The sequence below is a fragment of the Mus musculus genome, chromosome 8 (assembly GCF_000001635.26).
Source record: "Mus musculus strain C57BL/6J chromosome 8, GRCm38.p6 C57BL/6J".
In the NCBI taxonomy this organism is placed as follows: domain Eukaryota; kingdom Metazoa; phylum Chordata; class Mammalia; order Rodentia; family Muridae; genus Mus; species Mus musculus.
Window position 1 is genome coordinate 60709808 of NC_000074.6, and position 16875 is coordinate 60726682.

At 41.6% G+C, this 16875-nt stretch overlaps 1 long non-coding RNA gene across 1 annotated transcript; it reads left to right on the forward strand.

Annotated features, from left to right (window-relative positions):
- The first annotated feature begins 9448 nt into the window (after positions 1 to 9448).
- On the forward strand, positions 9449 to 16075 carry Gm45650. The gene is made up of 2 exons (XR_003947495.1): positions 9449 to 9551; positions 13899 to 16075. It is a non-coding gene; the product is annotated as a predicted gene 45650 (long non-coding RNA).
- Positions 16076 to 16875: the final 800 nt, after the last annotated feature.

The window sequence follows — 16875 nt, forward strand, 5'->3', positions numbered from 1 at the left end:
TTACCTTTCTTTCTCTTTATTGGTTGCCTCTATCTCCAGGGGTCTGGGTGCCTTTGTGATTGGTTAAAGCTCGGGGGGGGGGGGGGGCGGAATGATAATGGAGACTATACTTGGCTCAAGGTAGATAGTGGAGCAGCGTTGACAGCTCCTGGTTGGCTGCCCATGTGGTTGGCTCAGGCTAAGTAGTGGGGCATCGTTCTGACTGGCTGCCGTGAAGGTTTTCCCTAGAGTTGACTTGTTTTAGACCTAGTCTCCCAAACTGCCAGTTTGCAACCTGTCATGGAGTCAGCCTGGCTCTGGCTAACTCTGTCCTCTCAATATTTAGTTTTACATTTCATCAACTTTCAGATTTCTCAAGAACTTTTTCAGGGTGCTGGAGAAATGGCTCAGTGGTTGACAGCAGTAACTGCTTTTCCAGAAGACCTAGGTTCAGTTCCGGGCTCATACCTACCTATAATTTCAGCTCCAACTGAATTTCAAAATCCAATGTCCTCTTCTGGCCATTGTGGGCACATGCATACACACACACACACACACACACACACACACACACACACACGCACGCACATACACACGCACACACACACACACACACACATACACACACACACGCACGCACATACACACACACATACACACACATACACACACACATGCACACATGCACACATACACACATGCACACACACATACACACACACACACACACGCACACATACACACACACCACATACACCAATAAATAGCTCTTTTAAAACTTTTTTTCATAATTTTATAATAATACTTTGCTTACAAAACAACTGTGTTGTCCAAGTGTACAGGATGGTTTATTTCTATATGCCAATACTCTCTAAGATTTTATCTATTAAATTTTCTCAGTTTGACTTTTTAAATGTTTTGATAAAAATTAAGACACTAACATATATATTATTTTCAGCCTACCCAGGTCAGGTTTATGCATGCGTACTTCATATCTCAAAAGAAGAGCTTTAGGGGACTGGAACACTCTTGCAGCTCTCAAACCCTATTGAAAGACCTGCTTGAGGCTGTTTTACAGATTACTTTAAAGGTAGGAGTAGAAAGATGATACTCTAATATATCAATTAAAAGTGCAAGGCTTGAGGTTTAATCTCCAGAACGGCAAACAACAAACAGTGCAACCCAGATGGCACAACACCTACCAGTCAATATCGTCACGTATTATCAATATATTACGGATATTAACACAACACACTATGCATAATCGTATTTGCTATACTTTTAATGGGACAGTAGGTTTGCTTGCGTTGCTTCAAACACATGTGTAATACATTGTAGTAAGGCACAAAACTATGACATCACTAGTGATGGGAACCTTTGAACCACATTGCATTCTTAAGGGACTCCATCACAGATGTGGGCCATCACTGACATAAATACTATAAAGCTATGCTTATATATAATTTAGAACTGGCGCATAGCCTATGTGTTAGCTGTTCAAGTGTAATGATGTATTCTCTAAGCAAGTGTGAGCCCACCAAGCATCCATCCCTATGAAAAATCTCAGTCACTTCTTCTGGCAATCATCTGCCCCTTTCCCCAGAGGTAGCCTATGTATCCTGTGCTCTCCCAAGTGCTAGATAGATGCAGGACCATATTTTTTCATGGCAGTTTTTGAATGCCTGCAGATTATTTTGGCATTCCCCACATTGAGAATTAGAGAGGGTTTGAGAATGCTTAATGCAGTAAGGAATGGCAGAAGTCATACTTACATAGTCATACTATCTAAGTATGACTGGCTGGCTTGGCTGAAGAATCCTTGCATGAAGCCTGAATCAGCCCACTGAGAGGTAGCTTGGCTGTTCACAGAGACCACGTGTTCGCACTCCCATTGGAAATCCTAACACGTCTCCCTTGTGGTATCCCAGACCTTGCAGAACCGTCGAGCCGGCTCCTCTGTTTCTTTTGTGCCCTCTCCAAATCCCTAACCCACAAATCTGTGAGAATAACAAAATGGTTGCTTTATGCCAGTGTGACCGGCACTAATCTATTACATAGTAAAAGCAAGCAGAACAAATTTCTGTGATCCTAAATACTCTGTGACTACCAACATTATAGGCTTAGTTCACACTGCAGAGCAGTAACTTCTACTGGGCACACCTACTGGATGAGCTCCCAAGGAGCTCTCAGCTCTTCCCCTTTATATGTGGAGGTCCAAGCTTACAGCCTTGAACATGCTGAATACATGATCTGTCTATGGAACAAAGTACTTGTCACATTACGTCAAATAAGTGAATTTCATCAAATAACATTGTATTAAGTTTTAAATAAAATAATCATCTATAAACAGCAGAAAATTTATTTTATTTTTAATTATGGAGAAAGGAGGTGCGGGCACCTGTGAGCACATGGAAGCCAGAGGTATTGGATCCCCTAGAACTGGAATTACAAGTGATTGTGAACCACTAGACCTTGGTGCTTGGAACTGAACTTGGGTCCTCTGCAACATCGGTACATGCTCTTAGTCACTGAGCTGTCTCTTTAGACCAATGACCAGAAATTTTTATCTACTGACTCAAGTTCTAAGACTGCTCAACACTAAAGGTAATAAATGAAAACCTTCGCATATGTGCATACATGTACCCGCTAGGGTTCACACACTCCACTGCAGTTCTACCCTGTGGATCATCCTACCAGGTCATCAGCCCAGTTTAAATCAGCCCAGAGAAAGCTTTCCTTCCTACCACTTTAACCAGTGCCAGAGCATAAGCGTTCCTTGAGACCGTTCTTGTTGAGCCACCACAGAAGAAAAGAGCCAGTCGATCTCTGGTCTTCCGAAGGCAGCAGATAGGCAGTAAGACGCGGGATAGATTCTTTCATGGATTGTGCATACACCTGTTAACTGCCAGCGGCTTGCAAAGCTTTCCTGTGATTGCCAAGCGCTGGATTTATGCAGTTGGAGTAAGGCAAGAACAGAGAGCCTCTGTTGCCCTTGCCAGCTTTCACTCACTATAAATGGGTCTGGGTGACCGGCTCACACGGGTAAGTAACATGGATGTATGCTCACACTAACGTTTTCTCCACTCTTAGCTGACTGATTTCTCTCGGTGATACTTGAGAGAATTGTATTCATTTGCTCTGCCATGTGCATGCTGAGTAGAGTCTGAGCCAGCTCTGCCGAATGCCAAGCAGAAGCTTCACGTTTTGCTGGGAATAATGAGCTCAGGGCATAAGCAAAAGTTTATACTAGACCTGAATGCCTACTAAAAGTTTTCATAAAGACACACTGTGGATGAGAACACTACAGATTAATTGAGAGGAAGATATATGGGTGGGAGAGAGTGTATGTGTGAATATTGTATATTTGAGAAGGACTGGGGTCCTTTAATAACAATTGTTTATATTGTAAGTTATATCATAAGTCACCCAGTCAGACTCAAAAGAGTCAGGATCTGTTTGCTGGTGAGTGGAAGAATTGTTTGGGGCTGTTTGTTTTCTCTAGGCTTCATTCTAGCTGCCTATATTTTTCTAGTTGCAGGTGAGTCTTTGAATTGGTGATATCATAAAAACCAATTATGATACTGTTTTTATGTCTAATTTTCAAAACAACATTTAAGAGGCCATATACCCAACCAGTTATGTGGCCAGGAAGAGATTAAAGACTACATGAAATTCACCTAAAACTTAAACCTCGGCCTCTGAGTTTAGAATTTTCTATGATGAGATTTTTATCACACATGTGCTATCAGTGCATTGACAACCATCAAGCACCATTCATGTGGATGATCATGGTTAATTAAGAAGAGGATGCGGGATGATTTTTGTTGCATCTACTAGAGAAATAATGGCCTCCACCCAAGAACAGACTGGTCAGAGTGGTAATCCTGGCGATGGGAAGGGCCTGCAATCTATCCTATCCCGCTTTGATCCAAGCACCCTTTGGAGCTGTTTCATTAACCACATTGACTTCAACACAAGTCCTGGTTGGCAACTGCTGAGTTCCCAGGTTAATATTCAATGCTTTCAAGATATGGTTTCTCTATATCATTATTTAAAATTCTACCTCCTAATGCCATCTCTATAGAAACCCTTTTTATAGAAGAGAATAGAAAACAGACAAAGTAGCTGCTAGCCGTGGTTATGAAATTAGTGGAACAATAACACAACCCAGTGTGGTTCTCCAACTCTCACATGAGTCAGGATCTTGTGTACAGCCCGTGATATGGACTACTGTGCCTCTCAGTTCCAATGTGAGAATTCACGTTACTCACACACCTTCCCAGGTATTTCATATGCTGCATCTCTGAAGACCTCATCCTGAGAACTGTAGGCTCTCACTCAGCTCCAGGCTCCATCTAGAGCCCCTCACCTTCTCAGAACCAACTGGTATGTTACCAGTTTAATGAGATATGATCTCAGGTAGTGAAGGTCACCAGTGCCCAGGTACATTACATCTATAATAGAAAAGACAGACAGAGATGACAAAGAGCAGTAGAAGAGGTAGAAAAAATCAAACACTCGCCCCATGAGTGTTTCTGTAAGTGATGGACCACATTAATGACAATGGCCCCACCAATTATAGTGGAATCACACATGACTCTCTTTTGAATCTATTAATTTTGGGAATTATGCATTCAAGATTCATTAATTAATTCAATAAATATTTACTCGGTAATTGTTATAACCCAGATACTGTGAAAAAACATTGCAGGTGCAATAGCTCATGAAATCAAGAAGGGTTAGAGACACATGACAAACAGAACTTTAAGTCTAAGTTTCTCAAACAAAGTTGAACCTAGCAGAAAGGTTTCCCCAAACTTGAAACTGTGAGCTGGGTCTTAAAAGGTGAGTTGAAACATTGTGGGATACACAATTTGAAGCTAAAGAGTATTACTATGGGACCAGATCACCAACGTCCTGAAACAGCATGCTTTCCTAAAGGATTGGTGACTTCAGCACTGTGCAGTGTGAATAGCTAGCTCCCTTTATAAAATAAGTTACCAGTAAGTCTTATTTCTGCTATGAGTGACAAGAATTCATTGCTGTCTACAAGGTAGGATTGGGGGGTAGAGGAATTGGTCATGACCTCACAAGAGCTGAGGTTTACAAACTTCCTTTGGCTGCAAGGCAGAAGGAAATGAAGCAAGGCCGTTTTAGAAGCAGAGAGGCAGTATGTGGCCTGATGGGGTGATTGGGCAAAATGACAATGGTGGTACAACAGAATGACAGCAGAGAGAGGAGAAAGGTGGATATGGTGGGTGTGGGGGTGAAGAAAAAAAGGGGGGTAATGAAGTATGACACCGAGCTTCCCACCTGAGCAAGTAAGGAAGCACGGTGCATTCTGGGAAAAAAGAACACTGGCTGGGGGGGGGGGAGGGAGCCCAAGAGAGAGGGGGGGAGGGAGGGAGGAAGGAAGGAAGGAAGGAAGGAAGGAAGGAAGGAAGGAAGGAAGGAAGGAAGGAAGGAAGATGCTCTTTTCTTTTTATAATGGCTGGTGGTCACACAAACAGCTGTGCATAGGTTTAAACTAATAAGGAAACCTGGGCTAGAAAACACAATGTTGGGAAACTACAGCATTTCAAGTGTAATAAATTCTACGAAGCTGACCTGGAGAAACTCCGATGATCACCTTCAGTCAGTGGAGCTGGCTCTTGGACAAGAGTTATTCCAAAAGAAGAAGGCTTCATGCAAGTAGAGGAAACCAGAGCCTGTGTTGGGAAAGCGAAGGATGAGGCAAATCTAATTTTCAAATTTTGCTAGAAATTCAAATAAAACTTAAAAAATTGAATTCTCTTTACCAACCCCTCAGTCTTACTGAAACTACTGTCTCCCCACAGTATCCTATCCTTGAAGAACCTCTACTCCTATGTCTTAAAACTTTACTTGACCTCATATTGCCTCTTTAGATGACGTCAACACCTTAATCATGCATTTCTCCACTATATCCAGCATAGCTGGCCAAAAGTTTAAAAGAAATTCACAAGCTAAGATGACTCTGTCTACCTTTCACTGTTATCTTCCTATTTTCCCAATTAACATCTACACATACGACACCCCTGTAGTCCACATCTTAGCTGTCTTCCCTTTTCCTCAATCCACAAATACTGCTTTCACTCTCAAACTCACCAAAGAACTATGTCTTCTTCTTTACCAGGAAAGTGGCGGCTGACTGATGATCCTTGCATGGAGACTTTCCTCCTACACACTTCAGAATTTCTCTCGTTTATTCACTTTCTCTATATATTAAAAGTAAACATCAAAAACAAAAGCTTTTTTCCAAATGTAATTCACTTAAACGTGACTTTGTCTCTTGTCTACCAACTGTCACCAACCAATCGCCTCCTTCTCGTGAGGCCATTGCTTTACAGTTTATGGTTAAATTTATGTCTTGAATCACATGTATGCAAATATGGACTCTACAGACTATTTCCTATTCCCTTCTCTTGAATGTAAGCAGGACCTGTGAGTTGCTTTTATTAATTAGGATAAGACAGAGGTGACAAAATATATATGACTATATACATACGGTTATGATCCATATGATACATAAGATACATATGCTTGTCTTATAGACCATTCCTCCCCTCTAATGGCTCAGAGAATCCAAGTAGTCATATATGGAAGGCCCATGTGAATGTAAGCATAAGGGAAGAAATGTGAAAATGGCCCCTTACCTCCAGCTGTCAAAACTGTGGTCCATAGTCAAACATCTTAGGCAACTGTCACATGTGTGTTTCTATACTTAGGCCATCACAGTGCTGTGAGCCAAACTTCATGCATAAACTCTGTGGGGATAACCAATGTCCTCTTCCTCAGTGCACTTCTCAGTTGGCAACCAGGAATGACTTCTATCACATGTCGTCCATATATCAGAATTCCTGACCAGTCAGACCAACAGGGGCAGCCTTCCTATGCCCCAGCTCACACCACTGGGAGCTGAAGAATGACCTCTGTGGACTCAGTAAGCATCCACAAGTGTGAGAAGAAAGTAAATGATGCTATTATTTCATGAGTGTGGCTGTTCACATGTATGTGCATGTGTGTGCAGGAACATGGGAGTGAGTAGATGGGTACATGTAGAGGTCAGAGGTCAACCTGGAGTATCATTTCTCAGAAGCCCTCTGTTTTTGAGATTCTCTCACTAGCCTGAGGCCCACTAACTAGAGTACATGGGTAGCCAGCAAGTCCCAGAGATCTTCCTGACTCTGCCTCTACAATATTTGAATCAAAGCATGTGTCACCATGCACAGCTCTTTTACATGGGTTCTGGGGGCAGTGGTAGAACTCAGGTCCTCATGTACATAGCAAATACTTTACCCACCAAACTATCTCCTTTGACCAAAGATGCTATTGCTGTAAGGTACTAAGTTTGATGTTATTTGCTAAGCAGAAACTGATATCTAGAACACTCCACAATAATTTTCTTTACTTCTTTCATACTTAATAGAATGTGTAAGAGGCCACTGTTTTTTACAGAGTTTCTACTATCTGTCCAACAACCAAATGAAACCAAAATGGAGTTACTCATGCTAATTAAATTTTCACATCAACCAAAACTAAGTTTTTCATCTGATCTACTGGGAAATCCGGAAGGTAAGGGATAAGAGCCAAGTCCCCAGATGAATCGGTTTTAGCTGTCATCATTAGGAGACACCCCTTTCTTTAACCTGTAAAAAGAAAAATAACTTTGAAATGACCTTCCCCTTTCTGCATCTGTTCTCCCGAGTCCCGTTCCATCTTTAGCTCCAGATGCATCTGTTCAACTCATGGAGCACATGGCTATTCTAATGGTGAGGAGTTGCCAAATTCCAGAACCAGGAAGAAAAGTCGGTGAAGACCTTCAAACTAAACTGGTTTTAAGTTTGTCTTTCAATGCTGGAGCTGTTTTCTCATTGACTTTCTCTAAAAGTTCTGCAGCCTTTTCTGATTTCTCTGTGCATTTTCCTTTCCTGACAGCGCCAAGGCACATGACACCGGAGAAACACTTTCTTGCTTCTTATTTCTTTCATTTCTGGGCAGGGTCTAGGAATCAGTTCCTTCAGTATTTGTGTCCACACTCTCTTCCTAAGCAATTTCTTTCAGGGTCATGGTTTTAAATCTCACCCCTATACAGATAATGGGAAAATCCTTTCAAAGCCAGACATTGTGATTATAAGTTCAAGGACTGGACAGAGGCCAGACGAAGGTTTTAATCCTCGATCTGTCTGTTTCCAGCCATGTGACGCTGAGAAAGTGGCTTGACCTCTCTAAGCCTCCATCTCCACCCCCTATAAATCTGGATAACAATACAATCTTTTTCATATGGGTGTCACTTTAACCTGTCACTGAATAAGTACTTGGTTTCAGCATTTTTGCTTTTTGAGAAACTGCACACGTATGAAATTCGATAATAATGCTTGCATAGCTTCTGAAACAAGTCCTTTCAGCCAAGAAAAGAGTCCTGAGTGCTCTGGCCACTCCAGCTTCTGCCAAGTCACTACCCAACTCAATATTCAAGTCTATTATTCCTTGCTGATATGCCTTTGGGAAGCTTTACACACACACACACACACACACACACACACACACATGAGAGAGAGAGAGAGAGAGAGACAGAGAGAGAGAGACAGACAGACAGAGAGAGAGAGAGAGAGAGAGAGAGAGAGAGAGAGAGAGAGAGAGAGAACCAATCTCTTTCCAGGGCTCCTGACCACATTATTCTGCTGGACACATGGCATCATGTCCATCCCCAAACTACGTAATGGTTCTCAAAGTGAGGCCACTGTTTTAGCAGCATCAGCAGCATCCCAGAACCCTTTAGAAATATAACCCTTCAGTCCCAATGCAGACCTGCTAACTCAGCAACTCTGGATCTCAAGCCCAGCAATGGGAATCTTCAGCCTGAAATGTGAGGCACGGTTCCGTACACTGGGTGATATGAACTCCAACTGTCAACAGCTCTTCCCTCTTTGCTCCCGGTTTGATTAGTCCCATTATCCTTCCCTGCCGCCCATACTTTCTTAACTCTGCCCTCCTACCTGTCCTCCAGGTCTGACCAAAGGCCAATCCTTTGCCTCTAACAGTGGCATCTCTTATTCTCTCATTCCCCTTCTTGGCTCTGCTCCAATCACAATTCCCCTGAGAAGAAGCTGGCCAATTCCTCCCAAACAAATTCACTTAAAAGCCAATTTGCCTAAGACCCACCCCCCACTACATCTAATTAGAGTAAAACAAATTCATTTAAAGATTAATTTCATTGACTCAAATCTGTTCATGACTTTGATGTGACTTCTACTATTCCTTGGGTTTGTCCATGCAGATATTCGCTGGACTGTTTTTTTTTCCTAGGGCTCTTGTTTTGTTGTTTAATTTTATTTTTTACTGAATGCTTGAATTGTCTGGAATTTGTTTTGGTTTTGGGTGCAAAGTGAAGGTCAAGTTGCCTGCCTGCTTACTGGGTGAAGAGAAAAGCTTCTCATTTACAATTCTAAGTTCAGAGCTCTTTAGCCACTGTAGTCCCCCTCAAGCCAAGCAGAAAGATCAAAGACGATAACCAGGAAGCATGAAGAGCTGCGCCGGGTCTCCACAAGAGCGTAAGTGTCCCGCTTTCTACACATAGCTGACTTTCTCCAGAAAGCTTCATTTCTTCTTGAATAGCTTAAAGGATACTTATCTGGCAGACTTGAAGCAGAAGTCTCCTCAGACTCCAGCGGTTCTCAACCTTTCTAATGCTGAGACCCTTTAATACAGTTTCTCGTGTTGTGGTGACATCAACCATAGAACTATTTTGTTGCTACGTTATAACTGTAATTTTACTACTGTTGTGAATTGTAATGCAAATTTCTGATATCTGATATGCAATAAATGATTCCAATGAAAGGGTCATTTGATCCTGAAATTGGTCAGGACCCCCAGTTTGAGAACCTTTGCCTTAGACAAATTAACTTGAAAATTCTTAAATACTATTCATAATATTAGTGTGGTTCGTTTTTAGTATCTTCAGGTTCTGAATTCCTTGACTGAGCAAACATCATGTGGAAATGTTACCTTAGTTACTTTTTTGTTGCTGTGATAAGATGCCATCAACAAAAAGCAGCCTACAGGAGCAAGAATTCATTTTGGCTTATGATTCCAGACAGAGAGAGATTCCATAATAGCAAAGAAGGCACAGCAGCAAGAACAGGAAACTGAGAAACCATAACCCAACCCACATAGAGAGCAGAGACAGCAAACGAGGAGTGAGATGAGGCTATAAAACCTCAAAGCTCACTGTTAGCATCAGGTCCATCCATGGACAGCCATGAAACTGTTTACAGCCAGCTCTTGAACACAGAGAGGACAGCATCTCTAGCGCTGCTCCTTCCACAGCACCCATTGTGTGTGTGTGTGTGTGCGCGCGCACACACACACACACACACACACACACACACACACACATTACCTCTGTCCTGGCCCTGATAAAAGATGTATACCCCCGACCATAGCTCTCTTCTTCACTTCTTCGCCTTCACTCCCCGTCAGAGTCACCTCTGTAATAAAGCCTCTCACATGAGACCTGTGCTGGCTTTGGCTTGGTTAGTTCAGGAGTACACTGTTTCATCTAACACTCATCCCAGTCAGGTACACCCCATGCAGGACTCCTCACCCTAAAAGTTCTATAACCTCTCCATATAGTAGCACCAAAGTGTTCAGGCACATGAGCCTATGGGGTTCATATCATTCAAAGCATTTGCATCTCTGAGGGTTTTAGTGCCTGCAGAGTGCAGAGGTTCTTGATGTTCCCCAGATCTAGGGGATGATGGTACAAAAAGACTAAGTCGGCCTCTTCCCTTGGTTTCTCTCTTTGCTTCACGGCTCCCATGATAGTCCTAGGAAAGGAGGCAGGAAGGAGGACATAGTGGAGGAAAAGTAATGACCAGGTGAATGAAAGTACCAGGCCCACACCTTCTACCTGCACAGAGTGCATTTCAAAAGGCAGGGACTGGACAGTAAGGGAAATATACTTTATTCAACTTTTGCTAGTTCATTGCTGGATTTTTTTTAGTGAAAACCACATTAACAAGAGGAACGCATACAAATGTTTTTCATACCTTCACACCAGTTTTATACGATATAAGGCCTTTAAGAAATTAAGAACCAAAGAAGCTTGGAAAGCTGCAAATGGGCAGCAATACAAGAAAGTGATTGGAAGATGGCAGGATGCTTAATTAATGGTAATAAACAGGCAAGATGCTCACCAAGACCTGTTCAGTCAGATTCTCCTTGGTCTTTGTGGGACTGTCCTTCCTGCTGGAGATGGGGTTGCACACTTAATCCATAAATGTTCAGAGGAAAAGAAAGTTCAGGGATGACTTTCCCAGGTTCTATGAGCTGTTCCATCGAAGAAGGTCCAGGGGAAACTCAGTAGCCTCTGTGTTTCTGCTGGATTTTCCATTTCTTCATGTACCACCCTTTGTGGTGATGCTTTCCACACTCATCAAGAGACAAGGGTCTCTTGATACATTTAGAAAGATATATTCCTTCCCAGGCTAAATATCCTGAAGATGGCCATATCACATAAAAAGACAAAGTGGGGGGAAAGGAGATGGGGGTATTATAATGGGGAGGACTCCCTACAGGTTGGCTCCAGATGAGGTGGGCACTGTGGGTGAGTGAAAGGGGAAAGGTTGGATTATCTGACCCAAATACCTTCAGCTCCTGTGAAGACAGAGGAGGGTCTTTCATGTCTTGGGATGTAAAAGATCAACAAAATAGAGAAGGGTGGATTTAACCTAGGAGCTCTCATTCAGATGGAAAATAATCTGCCAAGGAGTACCCAAAGAGTTTGACAGAGATGTCACTGAAATAAAGATCAATCTCTGGGATTGTAGATTAGAAATATCACATAGAACTGCCTTAGTTACTGTTTTATTGCCATGATGAGACACCATGACCAAGGCAACTTATAAAAGAAAGTGTCCATTGTGAGCACGATTAGAGTCTCAGAGTCTTATTACCATCTTGGCAGAAAGCATGGCAGCAGGCAAGCAGGCATGGGGCTTGAGCAGTAGCTGAGGGCTTGCATGTTGAAACAACACGCACCAAGCAGAGAGAGAGAGAGAGAGAGAGAGAAAGAGAGAGAGAGAGAGAGAGAGAGAGAGAGAGAGAGAGAGAGAGAGAGAGCGGGCGCAGGGACTGTTGAAACTTCAGTGCTTAACCCTAATGACACATCTCCTCTAACAAGGCCACACCTCCTAGTCCTTCCTAAATAGTCCACCAACTAGGAGCCAAATATTCAAACATATGAGCCTATGGGAGACGTTCTTATTCAAACCACCATAGGAACCAAATGAAACCTATTAAGATCAAGAAGCTATTAAAGTGTTAAGGTCAGCCAAAAGTCCTGGGGTCAGACTAAGAGTTCTTATTAATATGACTCTTGTACTGCAGCAAATGTCTCAATCTATGTGCTGGCTGCTTTGTATTATGAAAATAAATATATCTTCAAAGACAGGTTTTTTTTTTCCTTTTATTTTCTTCTTTTGTTGTGAGGGGGTTGTTTGTTTGCTTGCTTGTTTGTTTGAGACAGGTGTTTCTCTGTGTAGCCTTAGGTAAACCAGACTGACCTCAAACTACAGAGATCTGCCTTCCTCTGCTTCCTGAGTGCTAGGATTAAAGGTGAGCACCACCACTGCCCAGCCACCATGAAGGTTTTAGAAGAACGTTACAGTATACAAATGGTCTATACAACAGAGATATTTGGATCTTTGTCGCTTCACAAAAATGACCACCTTTGAATTCAAAAAAATACAAGAGAGGTAGCTGAGGGTAAATTGAGACATTCCATAATTATCTAAGGTAATTCTTCCTATCAAAACCAGATCAAGGGTCATTTAGTAAATGCCTATAAGTAGTAATGTCTTAGAGAAGGCTTTGGATGCTCCTGTGTAAAAGGCTCCCATGAAAGCTATTCAATATCTAGTCTGAACCTCTTCAGATTGAAAGCAAATAACTTCTCAGCACGTGGCCTCTAACATTCTTCTAATCACTTTTACCAGGGGTCATCCTAAGAGCAGGCATAGTTAGATCCATGTTTATTACACATGTTTATCATCCATGAGTGGAACCCATTTTCCCTCCCTCCTAAAAGATGACCAGATCCTTAAATGGGAGAGAATATCGTCCCAGATCTCCTTCAGCTCCTCGTATTTCTGTTGTCCCTTTCTGAAGCTTCTGGACTCTATCCATCCGAGAATTCCAAATATGTACAGCGTGAGCAGAATCTAATCCAGTCACTTATGGGCTCTCTAAGGGCAACATCTATTCAAATCAAATACTTGTGTCAGCTCTCTTGCTCAGTTCATGACCATTTTCTGCACAGGAAGCTCTTCTTAGTCTTTGCAGAGTTTCTGATTCCATGTATCCCAGACCATCATGGAACTTCCTCTCTCACGGAACTTAGCTCAGAGCTTGACTGCATTGCATGCTGCTCATTTCCTTAAAATTGCGTTGCATTTATTCATTGCTGGGCATCTCTTCTTCTGTTAACCTGTGAGTGTAACTCCTTGCTCCCACCCAGTAAAACATTCTGAGAACTCAGCGACTTATTAATTGTCTAACAGCATCCAAAACATGCCTTATGATACACATCAAAGCCCCAAGACTTGTATGTTGACTGCTCTGTCTAAAGCAAGTGTTCATTCATGTACACCTCTCTATCCGCTTTCCATCTCACTATTCCCTCCAAACCAGAGAGGAATAGTTAATCCGTCCCATTTCAGAGGACCTAATGTATTATGTTTACTCTGAAGAAGTTATATAGTACCAACTTAAGGCACACTATAACCCAAGTAGTTTCAGAGGTTGAGGCAAGAGAAATAAATTGAAGTCAGACTGGGATAATTAGAAAATTAATATAAATAATAATAATAGTAATAATAATTTTTAAAATCTCATTTCAGGAAAGAAAACAACAACAAAACCCAAACCAGAGCTGGAAAGCTGACCCTGACTCCTACTGATGGCACCATTGGCTGGAGCAGTGCTGGAGAGCTCACCCTGGTGGTGGGGATCCAGAAAGCTGGGGTGCTGACCAGCTCAGCTATCATCCAGGCCCAGATTCAGTCCTCTGCTGAGTTGACCCACCCCAAAATCTACCTCACCTGTGAACTACTGGAGTGTGTGAAAGGGTAGGACCTGCTAATCCAAAACTGGAGGATCTCCATGATACAGGACACCAAAAGGATATCCAGGAGGAGTCCCAGTGAGGATTCAATGTTGATGGTGTCACCAAAGCCAGAGACCTTAGACCAGACCAGTGACTCATTGCAATGAATATACGCAAGGGAAGATGTGTGGACAGAGGGGTATTCTGTGGGGGCACATTGTGACACAGTATAGATTGTATGATGAGATGTTTTTTATGCTTTGTTTTGTTTATTTTTTGTTTATATCTTTTTATTTCCTTTCGGGGGAGGGGGTTTGCAAGGGTGGAGGGTGAGCACAAGGGGACAGGGAATACAAAAATAAAAAACCACAATCCATTCTTCTTCCTATTGGGGAACTATTAGAGAAAGCTAGCACAGTCACGTATGGAGTCCTAGGGATACAGCCATGAATAGACTTGGAACTTCCTTTAAATGGGAGTTGAGAAGACTATCATCAAACATCTAAGGTTATTTCAATCAGTCTTGGAAACCAGGCTCACTTTCTTTTTCCTACATGGCTGTGTAAGCTGGCTGATCATCGTCTCTCAAGTTGCTTTACCATATAGCTATCTGGAGGAAAGACTGTAGAATTTTAATTCTCAAGGGCAATGACAAAATTAGAGTCACACACTCTGCCTTAAATGACACCAACTCCATCCTATACCATAGGTAATAATGAAATGTTGATTGTAGTAGGGCCAAAAGGATACAACCAATACAATTTATTATGTAAATTTATTGGTATTCCATTTGTGTTGTATGTACACATGTATATGTGTGGATCCAGAGGCTTGCCTGGTGGCCTGCCCTATCACTCTCCCTTCATTCCATTGACACTCTGTCTCTTACTGAACCAAAAGCTAAGCTGCTATCTCTGTTTCCCACAGTTGGAGTTAGACAAAGGGTGTCTGGCTACACTCAGCTTTTGACATGCATGTTGAGGACTTGAACTTGTGTCCTCATGCACAGGTCTCTCTCAGCACTCTTACTTGCTGAGCCCTCACCCTAGTGAGAGGCCACATTTTTGCTTATCAATCATAGCCATTGTATTGTTTTCTATTTTTGTGCATTATATGCTGTGAGAAGAAGCTGACTCAAGCATACTTGCCAAATAGCTGTCTCTTGAGGATTCTTCCAGTATTTACCACTCCTTAAGCACGCACATAGCCTTGGGAGCTTCCAGTAAGAACTGTTTTATTTATTTATTTATTTATTTTAGATATTATTTATGGTGGAGGAAAGAAGGACACAGATTAATACCAGAGGTCTAACACAGGTTAATACTCTGGTCTGCTTAGACCAGAGTCAAAAAGGTTGGCTTAGGGAATATAACAAAAAAAAGAACAGAAAAAAATATGGAAGAGCTGGACAATGCACTACAATGTCTTCTAGACAAGACAAGGCAATTACGCTCATGAACTCACAACACTTGCACAAGACCTGCCTGGGATTGGGCCCATCAATATTCCATCTTGGAAGGAGGAGGGGCTTATGAGGCCCATCCTCCTTAAAGTTGGGGTGGGGGAGGAGGAACTACTTCCTTTAGTGGTATAGCTGCTGATCAGTAGTCCATGCTCTTTTAAGTAATCTCCCATTAATGCTCATGCCAACCACCTTAGTTCAACCCAGTGAAACACACACATACAAACAACATGAAAGCAGAAAGAAGAGGTGTTGGGAAGAAGGGTCTCAATGGGAAAGAGAGGGTGAAAGTGGTGGAAACAACCTTCATTATACACAGGTAAGAAAGGAACTGTCAAATGTAAATGGTTTTCAAAAGTACTTTATTGGATGTTTTCCTTCCTATAAATAACTGCCTTGAGAACCTCATTGGAAGATGTATCTTCTTTTAGTATTACCTAAAATTATCTAAAAACTATCTAATAATACTTAGTTCCTAGTTTCATTTTATAATAAAGATATTGATTTCATATAAAGTTGCAGTATTTTCATTTTTATATATTGAAGGGAACAGCCACCAGAAAATCAAAGAAGGGGGCTAGAGAGACTGCGCAGCAGTTAAGAATGCTTACTGCTCTTGCAGAAAATCCAAGATTCCCAGTACCCACATTAGACAGCATACAATCACCTGTAATGAATTCCTGCTCCAGGTGTATAAGTTCTTAGGTAGATACACAATAATTAAAACAAACAGTAAATCCCTTTTCTTAAAGAAAACAAAAGAATCCCTAAACTGTGTCTATAGTAGAACAATTTGTAAAATAACTTTAAGATCATTTTGTGCATTTTAAATCCCTTAAGAGCTAATTCCAGTTGCAAAAATGATTAACAGCAACAACAACAACAAAAAATAGCTGTCACTTTTAGATTTATTAAACCCTTTGTAAACACAACAACCATTCACTCATTAACACATTCAATATATCAGAAGAAGGAATGAGCTGTCAAACCACATACCCACCACAAGATTTTTATAATTGAAGGTTATTAGCAGTTGGTACGCATTGGTAAGGAACCCTTACAGCGTTTCTAAAATTTACATACAAGCATGCATAGCTTTTTTTTCCTTAACACTTTTAATAGTTACCCTAAGCAAAATAGTATCATTTAAAAAATAAAAATGGTATTAGCTCTCACTATATTAGCAAAGATTTAGAAGCTAAGGGGAAATTGGAGAAGGGTAGGCAAGACTCTTCAGTCCATGGGAAACCAGATAGGATTTAAGTTGTCCCCAGATATTCAATGGCCTCCCTTAGTGAGAGAGTGTTTC